This window comes from Stomoxys calcitrans, chromosome 1 (assembly GCF_963082655.1).
Source record: "Stomoxys calcitrans chromosome 1, idStoCalc2.1, whole genome shotgun sequence".
Lineage (NCBI taxonomy): Eukaryota > Metazoa > Arthropoda > Insecta > Diptera > Muscidae > Stomoxys > Stomoxys calcitrans.
Window position 1 is genome coordinate 138,902,880 of NC_081552.1, and position 15,326 is coordinate 138,918,205.

At 42.9% G+C, this 15,326-nt stretch overlaps 1 protein-coding gene across 1 annotated transcript in view; it reads right to left on the reverse strand.

The window, feature by feature from the left end:
• LOC106088058 (GDP-Man:Man(3)GlcNAc(2)-PP-Dol alpha-1,2-mannosyltransferase) overlaps positions 1-15,326 on the reverse strand; it is a 99,617-nt gene that overhangs the window by 22,173 nt on the left and 62,118 nt on the right. The window lies entirely within an intron of this gene.

A 15,326-nucleotide genomic window follows, 5' to 3' on the forward strand; every position in this document is an offset into this window, starting at 1 on the left:
ATTCTTCAAGTAGTGTGAATTACACACTGCCTGAGCCGCTTTTTGATAAAAAAAAATACTGTAGAACTATTCCTTATAGAACCCATTGGCACTACAATATCCCTGGTAATAAAATTACATAGACTTCTATACGGATGGTTCCAAACAAGACGACCAGGTGGGCAGCCGGTTGTACGCACCTGATTGACCCGATGGAACCCGCCTCGACAAGGGCTGCCGTCTTAGTGTATGTGTTCGTCTTTTTTCGTCATGGGAGGCAAATCCCGGAGTGCCTTCTCCGCACGTTTCTGGTTTGAAAAGAACCCCGGACCCTGGTTCTGTTCGGTTTGCCAGAACCGCGTCCATCATCGGTGGGTGTCAGTGAGGTGTAACCGGTGCATGGAGTGGGTATATTTCCGATCTTGCTTTGGCCTTACTTCACTATGGGAGTATAGTCATACTGGAGATGTCGCAAGGTGTTGTGCGAACATAGCCATCTGTGGGTCACAAGCGTCGTCGTCGTCGCCTTCTGCGTCCTCGCCGTCGGACTATGTGTTTCCCGTACGGCATATACGCAACAGCAGTATCCCAGCTCCAATATTACCAGGCCAGTGCCGGGAAATGTATCATTTTTGCAACTAAACTGCAACGGTCTCCGTGGCAAGATCGATGAGATTATGAATTTCATGAGTCGGAAAGATATATTGGTCGCAGCGATCCCGGAGACAAAGCTGACCAACACTTGCAGCTTGCACAGTTGTCACGGATACAATGCTACGTAAGGATAGCTCAAGGAGGTTGGGGATTGGCCTTCGTGATATACCATTCCGTGCAATATAGTACGAGCGTGATGGGATTCGTTGTATGGACCCCAGAATCAGCGAGCTAAATCTGGAAATAAACAGGGTAGTCAACGAACATAGGCGGAATTTGTGGCTGAAACACTTGGAGCAATCTAACTTAGGCACCGGTTTAGGCAAGCTAAGGCCTACTGTTAAGTCACTCGAACCCCTGTAGACGGGATGACAGGACCTCAATGACTTCTGGCGAAGTAACAGTAACTGATCCGAAGAGATGCGACAGGTTGTTCAACCGTCAATTTATTGTGCATCCCGAAAGTGACAGGACAAGGAGGAGAGCCATTCGCCGTATTCGTGGTCTCCGAGCCGATGAACGAATGTCATCCGTGGCGCCAAATTATCCAAAGCGTTGGACCCCGATGGAATCTCTACATTCATGTTGAAGAATCTATTTACCTGGAGTTGAGTACCTTACTACTGTCCTCAACCTGCCTTTGAACACTCTTATAGTTCCCGATGTCTGGAAAATGGGCAGTGATCCCAATTCCTACAGAGCTAGGATTGATGCCGACGTGAAAGATGTATGTCCCGATTGTAACCAGGAAACGCAAGATACACGTTACCTGTTTAACTGCCCTGCCAGACCCAGATCCTTGTGGACGCAGACGAAAGATAGAACACAATAGACTACTACGACAACAACAACCAGGTGGGCTTTAGGTGTACTCCGAGGAGCTAGGACTGGTCATATCGAGAAGGTTATCCGACCACTGTATAGTGTGTCAAGCCGCGATCCTTGCAAATAGAGAAGTGGAGGAATGGGTTTGATATAATGTCATAACGACGATTGTCATAAATATCTTTTCAGACAGCCAGGCAACCATTAAATCCTTGGCGAACGTATTTCTGAACTCAAAAACTGCATCGCCTGTCGCAGATCTCCCAACGATATGGTTGAACAATTCAAAATTCACCTGTTCTGGGTGCGGGGCTACAGAGATATCCCAGGTAAGTAATTCTAAAGTAAATGAGCTTGCGAGAACTATATAATACATTCCAGTGGAATCGCAGAACATGCAGACTTATGGTTGCAAAAAACGAATTTTGCAGAAGCTGTGAGGGCGTTGAGGAAGGCATCTTTCTACTCCTGTTCCAGTGGTATCACAATGGACATAACGTCTAAGTGAGTCTGATGGGAGACTACCACCTGAACCTAACCCTAACCTAACCTATGGTTCTGAAGAGTTCGAAAAATTTGTTGGGGTACTGAGGAGTTAAATAGATGAAGAACCTTTTAATTTCATTAGGGAGGCCACCGTAGCGAAGAGGTTAGCATGTCCGCCTGTGACGCTGAACGCCTGGGTTCGAATCCTGGCAAGACCATCAGAAAACATTTTCATTTCAGTTTTGATAGTTTCAATTAATTTTCTAATTGATCCAATTAAAAAATTATTGTATTTTCCGAAATATCCAATTAATTCTTTAATTTGATTAATTAAAAATTTAATTGAAAATAAACACTCGATTTCGATGCAATATGGTTCACATACATATGTAAAAGTCCAGGAACACGAATTTCAGGTTAATGTTTGAGTCAATGATCCCTCCTTAGAAACCAAAACCTCCGGTGGTTTTTCCGCGAAAATTATTGTTTCCCGAATTATGAGAGAAAGAGTAGCGAGCCGGGTTTAGGTGTGGCTACCGACATAGACTAGTAGTAATTTATATATTGTTTTAAAGCAACTTTATGAATAACATACATTGGGGAATTAAACCCAACAGAAAAACATTTATCTAGAATATGTTATAATTAGATCGATACTAAAGAAGCCCATATGACATAAATATGTATTTTTTGATCATAAATAAGATTAAAATTGCGTCCGGAAATTTAAAAAGGTGGTCGAAAGACCTTTTGAAGGGAATTTCATCTTCTATAAATGGAAAGTATTTATCAAAATTTGAAGCGACTAGACTTTTTCAAAAACGGTCAGTCATACCAGTGCCGTTGGGTCTAAAAAAGTTTTCTATTCAATTAAAAAATCATGGAAAGAACTTACTTGCCTAGAACACTAACATTTTCTTTATCACTCGATTCGTTCGCCACATCAATCAAAATGGTTGTTTTCCCTTTATAAATTCAGCTGTTTGCAATGAATCGATATAGTTTTTAATCACATTTTATACGAAACTTTTTTCTAGATTCAATAAAAAAAATTATTGAATCAATTAATTTTCTAATTGAAAATTTCAATCACGTTCGTAATTGAAAAAGAAATTTAGATTCAATTAAAAAAATGATTGAATCAATTAAATTTTTAATTGAAAATAACAAAAATTTTAACCACGATCGTAATTGAAAAAAATTTGATTAATTAAAAACTGATCGAATCAATTATTTTTTATTGAAAATTGTCTTAATATCAATCACGATCGTAATTGAAAAAAGCTTAATCTAAACGTCTTCAAGTTGTGTATCAATGTGTACAAGCAGTCTCCCTTTTCTTGTTTTTAAGAAATGAGATTGCTTTTCAAAAATTTTCTACAGATTATCCAATATGCACTCAGAAGAAATACGAGGGGTTTTTGATCCACTCTCCTGGAATACGTTTTCCTCTCCCTATCTCTCTTCGCAGAAGTCGTGTTATAACATCTAAAAGCTGGCTCTATGATAAGTGAATCATAGAGCATAGACATTTTGTTTGCCACTTGTTTGAATTACTGCTGCTTTCTCGGTATTGAGCGCAAAGTACCTGTTTTGCTTTTTTTAGTGCGGCAAAGATCCTTTTTGAGTTGTTTCAAATAAAATTTTGTATTATCGCAAATAAAAAGTCACTTTCCAACGAAATAAAAACATATGTTACATATAAAAACGGTGTAACAGTTTAAGACGGAAATTATAATAAAACAAATTCTTTAGACTGGTAAAATCATGAAATTAAACGGAGTAAATAAGAAACATGTCTTCTCTTCACAAATGAATATTGCGAGTGTATGGGAATCCTGAACCTCATCGACCAGATTGTCAAATTAAAAAACTCCTCCCTAATCCTATTAACAAAGGTAGCGATAACCAATATAAAGAGTTATTAGGTCGTTAGTATTTAAGAATTCTACCAGGGCTTGGCCCGGCTTATTAATGCTGGTACTACCCCAACGCACCCTATAAGATCCTCATTCCATGGCTATCGGAGAGTCGAAAGGAAGATAAAGTGATGCCTGTCTGTCTGATCACTGTTGCATCCGACGTTGACAACTCTGGGGAAAATATTTAATTAAAATTTCTATTACAAATAACCCAGGTCCTCGGCCGAGTTCCAGTGCCCGGAGCATTTAGTGCCCAGAATAATTGGTAGTTCATATGGTCCAATCCAGAACCTCTGTTCCGGGTAGTCCATGGTTCCTAAATAAATGCAATATGAATCATTGGTCCTCCATTAAATAGGCTTCTTGGGAGTGGGTGACGGCCTCGTCGTCGGCTCCTTGTTCAATAAGCTCTGAGTCTCCCGTCCCTGCACTGCATGATGTTCCAATATTAGAATCTTTGCCTATCCTAGCCTTCCGAATCTTGAGAATGTCGGTAATGGTTTCATCGATGGATCCCAGTTTGTTATCCAGTATAGATTCTACCATCCCTGCACTGCCTGATGTTCCAATATTAGGATCTTAGTCTAGCGTCTTCCAAATCTTGAGTTAATGGGCTTCTTAGGAGTAGTGATAGTCGCCGGCCCCCTGTTCGTTAGGCGTTATTGAGTTTCCTACCACTGCACTGCCAGATCGCTTAATATGAGGATATATGCCTTTGCTAGTCTTCCCAATCTTGAAAAAGACGGCTTTGGTTCCGTAGTACGTCATGCCTTCAGTTAGCAAGCTTGTCACGGACACTTGATCAATGCCCACCACAATGAGAGTTTCTTTCTCCTTCTCCTCCCTGTGGAAGACCACCCATTTCTCCACGACCAAATCTTGGTATTGCTTGTTTAAGACTTCTATCACGAGTTACGTCGTAAATTTGCCGCCCTCACTCTTGATGAAGATCGTCGCCTTTGTGAGCTGGGGGATGCCCATCTGTCTCATTATGTCGAGCTTTGCTCCCCATCGAGTATGGATACTTCCAACGAGCTTTTTGATAGTATCAATACATTCTGCTGACGCAAAGCGCAGCGTTAAGATGTCACCTCTATACTGTCAGCTCATAATTAGTATGGGTGGACCCCCTTCAGAATTCAACACATATTCGAAAACTCGTTCGTTTGCCACATGCTCCACTTGGGACCGATGATCTGGAATCCTACCAGATGCACTGCCGATATCGATGACTGCATAAGTCATCTCATTTCTGTTGTGCTTCCTTGCCACTCTGGGGGGCTCCTTATCTTTCTCGGCGACCATCTTCCCTTTTCGTGATGGCTTTGGAATTCTTTTGGAAGGCCTTCGTTGCTGTTCCGACCTTGTCTGCCTCCGCAGGATACTGTCAGGAGTCATTGCGGGAGGGCTGGATTGGTTTTCCCAGAGTACTTGAAAGCAGGGAGCTCTTTTTCTTCTTCAGCGTCCTAGCAGTGTTATCTAACTTCCGTGGAAGTGCCTGGAATGTCAATTCTATCCCTTCCAACATCCTGCACCTTCGCCCGATTTCGCTGCGGGTGCATACTCCTCCGTCTCCTTCGCCGAACCCCGGATTGCTTTCTCAGTCTTCTTCTTAGCTTAGCAAAGCCGCACTTCTGTCGTCAACCCGCTGTCCTTATCTCTCGATTCGGCGGCGATGACTGTTTCATTGACACGGTCGCTGTCTAAATCTGAATCGGAAACACCGCCATTACTTAAAGGCTGGGGACGAACTGCGCATTCCTCTGATTTATCCGTCACTTCCTACTTTCAATTTTTTTCAATTTCAAAGACTTTTAATTGACGATGGAACCTTTCAATGATGCCATTACCTTGAGGATGATACGCCGTCGTGGCTATCCTATGCCATCCTAATAAACGAGTTAATTCAGAGAAAAGTCGTGATGTAAACTGTGTCCCTTGGTCACTTGTTATTTGTACTGGTATTTCAAAATGACTCACAAAGTTCGACATAAAACATTTCACTACCGTCATAGCAGACATATCCTTAATAGGATGTGCCTCTGGACACCTAGAATGTCTGTCTATGATTGTAAGAATATACTGATGACCATGCGAATATACTGATGACCCACAAGGTCAATGTGAATGTGCTCAAATATTTCGGGACGTCAACTTTCTCGACAGGAGATTTGGTGTGACCATTAACTTTTGATCTCTGACAGAAAAGGCACGACTTAGTCCACGTGTTTATTTCTTTGGCCAGAAATAACGACGTGAAATCAATTTGCGTGTGGCTCTAGTTCCAGGATGAGAAATAAAATGTAATTTCTTAAACACTTTTTCCCGCATATTGATGGGGACATAGGGTCTGGGGTTATCAAAAGAAATTTCGCACCACAATTCCATATTTAAAACTCCTATTTTACACAATCTTAGATTTAAATGTCTGTCCTTGTCCTGAGTTATCTCTTTAAGTTCTTCAACTCGTCCTTGTTCCATATTCAAACGTTTCAAGTTATGATCTGAATTCTCTATTTCATCGAATTCGTAGCATCTCGATAAGGTGTCGGCTACGACATTCGATTCCCCTTTTACATACCGAATATGATTTGTATTGTATATGGTCAGTATAAACTAAAAATTGCCTGCCTTCTAATATATACCAGGAATGTTTTATATTTAAATAGATGACTCAGCTAGTTTTATTCCTGCTTTCGAAACATTGTGGCCTAGAAAATCTAGGTCAGAGACCCCAAATGAACACTTTCCCGGCTTAATATTCACATCATATTCAACTAACCCCTTAAAAACTTGCTCTACGTGAATTAAATGTTCCTCCTCTGATGCACTTGCAATCAACACGTCGTCCACATACTCGAAAACAAAATCAAATTCTCCGAGAACTTCGTTTATAATCTTTGAACGAGCAGAAATTCCTGATCCCAAATGGCATTTGCAAAAATTCGAACATACCGAAAGGAGTAGTGATCGCGGTTTTATGTACGTCTTCTTCCGTATGGAATCTGATGATAGGGTCGAACTAAATCGAGTTTTGAAAAAATCGTCTTACCTCCCAAATTAATATTGAAATTGTACAAATGTGGTAACGGATATCTGTCGGAAAAAGTCACGACGTTAAGTCTTCTGAAACTTAAGATGAAGATGTGAAGCTATACTTGAATTTGATAGTCGACATATCCCAGATTTGACTAAAAACTCAAACTCTTTTTTCGCGATCTTATATTTCAAAGGATCTAATCGTCTAGGTTTTGAAAATGGCAAGCGGTCATTTATTGTCAGTCTATGTACCGTTAAGTGTGCTACATGTTTTGAATAGTTGGGTTCGAATATAAGTAACGGATACTTTTTGAGAAGTGCGGTGTATTTATCTTCCACCGCAAATGCCTTGGGTAGGGAAATGTTGCACAATTGGCCAACCGTCTTTGTTGATATGTTAGTAAGTGGATCTAATAAAGCCCCATTCTTTACATCAAGTAAGAGCCCATACCTGTGAAGAAAATCCGCCGAAAATCCTTCGGGCAAAAAGAAGTTTCGACTCCTTCAAGTCGGCAGGCCCTGATGATGTATCACCGGTTGAATTACAAGCTGTGTCTGATAGACTGGTTCCCTGGCTTAGGGAGATATACTCTGCTTGTATCAGAATGTCATATATTCCTGTGGGATAGAGAAACACGAAGGTCATTTTCATTCCGAAAGCAGGAAAACGCTACCACACGAAGGCGAAAGATTTTCGTCCTATTAGTCCGTCAGCCTTTATGCTGAACACTCTTTAGAGGTTGACAGAAACATACCTTAGGGCAAAGATCCCAGGAGATCGCCTGTCGCGGCATCAGCATGCATATAGTAAAGGCAAATCCACTGAAACAACCTTCACGACTTAGTCGGCTACATAGAGGGTTCTCTAACTGTAAAGGAATATGCTATGGTAGCATTTCTTGACATTGAAGGTGCTTCCAACAATGTAAAACCGACGTCAATCATGAAGGAGTTGGAGTTTCTAGACAACAACTTACTTACTAAAAGATGCATCACGGCAGGCTTGGGATCTGTGGATTTAAAAAGACGGGTCAGCAGAAGAACACATCAAGGAGGTGTACTGTCTCCTCTACTTTGGAATATAGCCATTAACAATTTATTATTGTCTCAGGAAAAAAAAGGTGTAAAAGTGGTCGCGTATGCTGATGACGTGGCAAATGCGGTTAGGGGAAAGTTTCCCAGCACTCTAAGGGATAAACTTCAGGAAGCTCTACGTGCATCAGCAAAGTGGGCTACCGAAAGTGGTCTGGGTATAAATCCGTGCAAGACAGAAGTAGTTCTTTTCAACAGGAGATACAAGTTGCCTACAGTGGAACCTGTCTCCTTGGGAGGAGATTATATTCCATTTACAGAAAGCGCAAAAGACCTGGGTGTTTTGCTGGACAGGAAACTGAACTTCAAATCCAACATTTTGGAAAGGGCAAGAGAGCCATTGGCAAAAGTTGGGGATTAAGACCGCGTGACATGCATTGGTTATATACTGCAGTTGTCAGACCTATTATGCTATATGGTGTAGTGGTCTGGTGGACGGCGCTTCAAAAACCCACCTCCTGCTCAATACTTAACCGGATCCAAAGAATGGTTTCTTTGTGCATCGCAGCCGCACTAAGGACGACAACATCTGATGCACTGAATTTGATGCTACATTTTATGCCCCTGCTTATCATGGCCACCCAAATTGCAGCGACCACTGACGTGAGGTTAAGGGAGCTTTCTCATTGGTCATGTGGCGGCCACAGACACTGTGTTATACTTGATACAATATCCGATGTTCCAGGCAGTGTGGATTACAACGTACCTGAGCCGCTTTTTGATAAAAATTACTGGACCATTATTCCTGGTAGAACCGATTGGAACTACGATATCCCTGGTAACAGAAGTTACATAGACTTCTATACGGATGGTTCCAAACTAAACGATCAGGTGGGCTTTGGGGTGTGCTCTAAAGATCTAGAACTGGTCATATCGAAGAGTTACCCGACCACTGCAGTGTGTATCAAGCAAAGATCCTCGCAATTAAGGAAGTGGTGGAATGGCTAAGATATAATTTCATTACGACGATTGGCATAAATATCTTCTCAGACAGCCAGGCAGCCATTAAATCCCTGGAGAATATATTTGTCAAGACAAAAGCCGCCTTCGACTGTCGCAGATCTCTCAACGAGATGGCCCAACAGTTCAAAATTCACCTGTTCTGAGTACCGGGCCACAGAGATATCCCAGGCAATTCTAAAGCAGACGAGCTTGCGAGACTAGGAACTACCTTACACACTCCAGGGATACTGGAACCTGAGGGTATGACTCTAGCGACATGTAAGCTAAGTTTTCAGGACCGAAGGGCACCGAATGGTATGTGGAACAAGGAGAGGGTTGTGAGCATTCCAAAACTATGTGGCCTAATCTAGACTTGGAAGAGGTCTACTGTTTTACTGTCATTGGCTAGAACAGACGTCTCAATCATTGTGTGCGTCATGACAGGTCACTGTCTAATAGGAAAACAAGCTGACAGACAGAAGGTTGCGAGCAACGACTTTTGCTGAAGCTGTAGAGATATCGAGGTAAAAGAGACTATAGAACACCTTCTGTGTGTGTATCCCGCACTAGCAGTTAGAAGAAGTTCAACTTAAGGTTCTTTGAGAACTTTTCTGATTTAGCGGATGTGAACATTCGCGAGTTACTGGGCTTTTAAAAGCGATCTGGATGGTCCAACGGTAGGAACTAGAAGGCATCTTCCTTCTTCTGTTCCTGTGGTATCAAAATGGACGAAAACGTCTAAGTGAGTCTGATGGCAGACTGCCACTTAAACCTCACCTAACCTAAAGACAAAGGGAAATTCTCGCCGGAGTTCTAAATTTACATGAAGAATTTTGCTACCAAACGTAGCGATATTCGAGCCATTAGCAGCTGATAATACAATATCTGATGCTTTTAGATGAGCCAAACGCCGATACAGGTAAAACATAGATATCTACATCACTATCTATTAAAAAATTTAATTTGTTATATATATATTATATATAAACAGGCGACGAGTTACTAATTCTGATCGCCTATTGTCTGTAGCCTCAACAATGGGATTTATTGGTTTGTTTGGTTCTGTCGAGATTCGAAATGACACATGGCTGTTCACATTTCAGTGCATTTTCCCCAAACCTATAATGAAATTTGCAAAGCCATCATCTACTCCTGGAACGAGATCGTGCTCGATTAAATCCGAAACTACGTGGTTGCCGCCTAGACACCTCCCAATCTCTACTCATTGCCTTAACCTTAAGAGAAAGACTTTTAAATCCTTCAAACAAATTATTCGTGGCTTGAGCTAAAGCACTAACAATTTTCCCCAAGTTATCTGTGGTTGAATCTGACAGTGTTGGTACTAATACTCGGAATTTCACTGTCTGCCTGCTACACATGCCATAGATTGTCTTCCAAATGCTTTAACTGGTCCTTATCTGTTAAATCAGAGGCAGTCAAAGCGATGCTTAATTCCTTCGGTAACTAAAGTTTGTCCCAGCAAGAAGTGATAAGGATCTAAAAAATTCAGAAGGTTTGCGATCTCCAATTTCCGTATCAGACAAAACTTTGTATATCCTTTTGTACACACTAATGCTGTGACGCTCAATCAAAATGCGCTTGATTCCCTCACACTTTAGGTTAGGTTAGGTTGAAAAGAGGGATATTAATATTAATCCTCTCTATGCCACTATGGACATACAACTAAGCCAGTAATCGGCTTGTTGTGCGCTCCAAAAACTATGAAGTAGCCTCTAAAAAGAAAATTTTAAGTTAGGAATTCCGTGCTACTTACAAAATCCACTCCCCTAAGTTGGTTCATGTCTGATATTGTGTCTCCACCTAAGTACCGGCATCTGTTGGACGCGAAAGCCGGGCAATGACAAAGGAAATGCTCCAACGTCTCATCATCTTCCCCGCATGCCCACCACATGCTATCACTTGCTGCACCGATTTTACATAAGTGAGCTCGTAGTCCTATGTGTCCCGTTATGATATCAATAGCTATACTACCTCCTTCTTGCTTCCTTTCAGTAATAGCCTCGTCTTCTCACGATCTGGATCCCCCCATAGGATTTTCGCCGTCCTACCGACCGTTTCGCTGTTCCACAATGTTGCATGCGCATTCGTCACCCACTCCCTTAACTCAGACTGCGTCGACCCGAAAGGCTTCGGGTTAACCGAGTTTATTGACGGCAGTCCTCTGGCCTTCACCGCCAAATCGTCTGCCCTTTAATTTCCCCTTACTCCGTTATGGACCGGCACCCAAACGATGCGGATTTTCCCATCCTCAGAGAAGGCGTTAATCTCATTCTTACACTGCAAGACTGTTCGTGACCTTACCGTCCTGGTTGTTATTGCCCTTATGGCAATTTTACTGTCGGTAAAGATGTTCAGACTCGACGTCCTCGTGTTAGCACCACACCACTTCACGCATTCCGTGATAGCCCGGATCTCCGCCTGCAAGACTGTGTTATGGTCAGGCAGTCTAAAACTGATATCAGTCTCTGGGTTTTCAATGTAAACCCCTAGGCCCACTCTGTCCTCTAGCTTTGAACCATCCGTGTAACATGATCTTCCAGATGGCAATACTAGGGTTCCATCAATGCAAGACTGTGCCGATGGTAGCAGTGCGTCGCACTCGACTTCAAGGTTCATCTCAGGTATCCGATCAGAAACCTCTCCACTTCCTTCCAGGTTTCCTATCGTCGCCTCGATTATACCTCGATGGTAGGACCTGCTCCCATCCTCAATGCATTCTCCAATCGCCTTAAGTGTCATAACCGTAGTGGCTGCCTCACACTTAATCTGTATGTCAATGGGTCGGATATCTAGAATAGTTTCCAGTGCCCTAGTGGACGTGGTCCTCATCGGTCCGCCTATGCCAAGACAACATGTTCTCTGAACCTGTTGTATGGTCCTTATGTTGCACTTTTTCTCCATAGCAGTCCACCAAACTATTGAGGCGTAAGTAAGTATTGGTCTAATCACGCTCCTGTAAAGCCAGTGGACTATCCTAGGATTCATCAGTGCCCAAAATCGTTCAGCCTTCTCAGTACGCTCCTGAATATGACACGTCCAATTCAGTTTCCTGTCCAAGATCACACCTAAGTATTTGACCTTGTCAGATATCGAAATCGTCTTATTGGGGCAACGTGGTGCGTTAAATTCGCCCACCTTCGTTTTCCTCGTGAACAGGCATATTTCACTCTTCTCTGGGTTTGCATTGAGACCTCTGGGTCTAGCCCAGTCATATGCCATATGCAAGACCCTTTCGGCCCTTCTGCATAGCTCGTTCGGATCCTTACCTCTTAGAAGTATTATACGGCGTAGCAGACGAGTTCTAGTCGCTCCTCAGTCAGCATCCGTAATAGGTCTTTTATGGTGGTCACCCATAGAAGTGGCGATAAAATGCTCCCCTGTGGCGTGCCCTGTGCCCTTTCTCCCTTATATTTATGCCATTGGACACACAATTTATTCACCTGTTCCTTAGCATATGGTTTATCCAGTCTCTAAGGACCGGGTCCACCCGATACTGGTCTAAGGATTGAATCAGTGTGTCGTTCCGCACATTGTTAAAAGCCCCCTCGATGTCAATGCATACCGCCAGTGTGTACATCTTGGCATCGAACGACTCTTCTTTTTTATGCACAACCTCGTGCAGGGCAATCTCCACCGACCTTCCCTTGACATAGGCATGCTGTTTGTATTTGAGCAGTACGCTGGATGTCATACTCTTTATCATGGTGTCCACAACACGTTCCATGGTTTTGAGTAGAAAGAACGTAAGGCTTATGGGTCTGTAGGCCTTTGGCGTCGCATAACTTGCCTTGCCGGGCTTAGATATAAACACCACCCTTGCCTCCTGCCAGGCTTTCGGAGTATATGAAAGTCCTAGGCACGTTGTGAAAATTTTTTTGGCCATACGAGGCGCCAGATAGTCTGCCTCTTTCTGTAGTAATGCCGGAAATATCCCATCAGGTCTGGGTGACTTAAATGGTTTGAAGCTCCTCAAGGATTCCTTCACCATAAATTCCGTAATTATAGACCCAACGTCATTATTCCAAGATTCCGGTGTCTCCGTGAGTCCCGTCGTATCCTATGGAAAATGGGTTTTAATCAACATGTCCTCCGTTGTCTTTGCTCTCACTCCCATGTCGTCTACTAAAGTTTCAGTTTGGATATGGCTTTTTGAGAGAAACTTTTTTGTCTTGGCGGCGTCATTAACGCTATCGACCTGTTCGCAGAAAAGCTTCCAGGAGGCACGTTTTGCCGCTCTGGTAATCTTATTGCATTCACTGGGCCGTGTGTAATACACATCCCAATAAACTTCCGCTTTTTTACGATGTGCTCTGTTAAAAAGTCTGCGAACCTCTTTCCCAATATTGCGAATCTCCCCGATCATCCAGGGTTTTTCTTGGTCTGATTTCCTTTCCCGAAGAGGACAACTATCTTCGAAGGATCCCACCAGTGCGGTCGTTATCCTGTTAACATTCTCGTCAATCTCTTCTATGCTTGGACAATACAAATTATATTGCCCAAATCTTCTTCTGAGTAGCCTTTCGAATTTTGTCCAGTTGGTCTTCAACTTATTCCGGAAGCTTATCGGATTCAGCGCTGTCCGTGCTATTCTAAACCTAATGTAGCGATGGTCAGAGAAAGAGTGTTCCATGGAGACCATCCAATCCTGCACCTTATGCATCAGATTTTCTGAACATATCGTCACATCTAATACCTCCTCCCTAATCCTATTAACAAAGGAAGCGGTGTTACCAATATTAAGTGTTATTAGTTAGTTAGTATTTAAGAACCCTGCCAGGGCTTGGCCCCGCTTATTAGTGTTGGTGCTCCCCACGAAATGTGGTGAGTTCGCATCGCACACTATTAGCACCTCGTTTCCTGTCTGTTTTGCTTTCCTCACCAGCAGTTGCAGCTCCGACGTTGGTGGCGATGTTGGAGAATCAAAAGGCAGATAAAGTGATGCCAAGTATGCTCCACCGTCTCCCTGTCTCACCACTGTTGCATTCGACGTTGACAACTCGGGGGAAAATATATAATTCAAATTTCTATGACAAATAACGCAGGTCCTCGACCGAGTACCAATATTAGCATAGAATAATTGGTAGTTGATAGAGTTCAGTCCAGAAACTTTGTTCCGGGTCGTCCATGGCTCCTGAATTAAGGCAATATGAATCTTGCCCTTGCTGATTTTCTCCAACAGAGCGTGTGTAGCAGTCTCGCTCCGGTGGAGGTTCATCTGGATTACCTCAATCATTGGTCCTCCAGTAAATGGGCATCTTGGGAGTAGGTGATGATCTCAACGTCTGCTCCCTGTTCTTTAGACTGCATTGACTTTCCTGTCACTGCACTGCCTGATGTCATCGTTTTAGGTTCATTGCCTAGCCTAGTCTTCCGACTCTTTATAAAGTTGGTAATGGTTTCATCGTCGGGTCCCTGTTCGTTAAGCTTTATTGGGTTTCCATTCCCTTTTCTGCCTGGTGTTTCAACATTAGGTTATTTGCCTATCTTAGCCTTCCCTCCAAATCTTAAGTAAATGGGCTTCTTGGGAGTAGGTGATGGTACCATCATCGGCTCCCTGTTCGTTGGGTTGCATTGAGTCTCCTGTAGCTGCGCTGCCTAATGTTTCAATATTAGGATCTTTACCTATCCCAGTATTCCGAATATTTACGTCGTCGGGTTCCTGATTGTTAGGCTGTGTTGGGTCTCTTGCCACTGCACTGCCTGATATTTTAGTATAAGGGTCTTTGCTTCTCCTAGTCTTAGCCAAAACTCGTCACGGAGACTTGATCAATGCCAACCACAAAGAGAGTTTCCTCCTCCTTCTCCTCCCTGAGAAAGACCTCCCACTTCTTTGCGACCAAACCTTGGTTTTGCTTGCCGAAGAATCCCAATATGCGTTCCGTCGCAAATTTACTGCTGGGGTATATCCACCTTTCTCACAAGGTCGAGCTTTGCGCCTTCCCAGGGAGCGTGAATACCTCTGACGAGCTGTTTGACGGTATCAATACATTCCGCCTACGCAAAACGCAGCGTAAAGATGTCCCCTCTAAACTCGCAGCTCATCATTTGTATGGGCGGGCCCTCTACAGAGTTCAACACATGTTCAAAAATCCGATCGTTAACCAGAGATCCTCCTCTTAATCACTTTACTTTACTTTAATTGGCTATGACAGAATATTTGTTCCACTAGCCGAACGTAGAATAGCGTTCCAAGCATCACGATCTTCTACGCTCATTCTCAAATCTCTGACACCAAATTTCGAGGTGTCTCCCACAACTTGATCTTTTCATCTGGCTTTTGGTCTTCCCGGTTACGTGTACCGCCTATAAAAGACTTCTTTGCTGGAACTTCTTCATCCGTTCTGACAACATGACCTAGCCAACGCA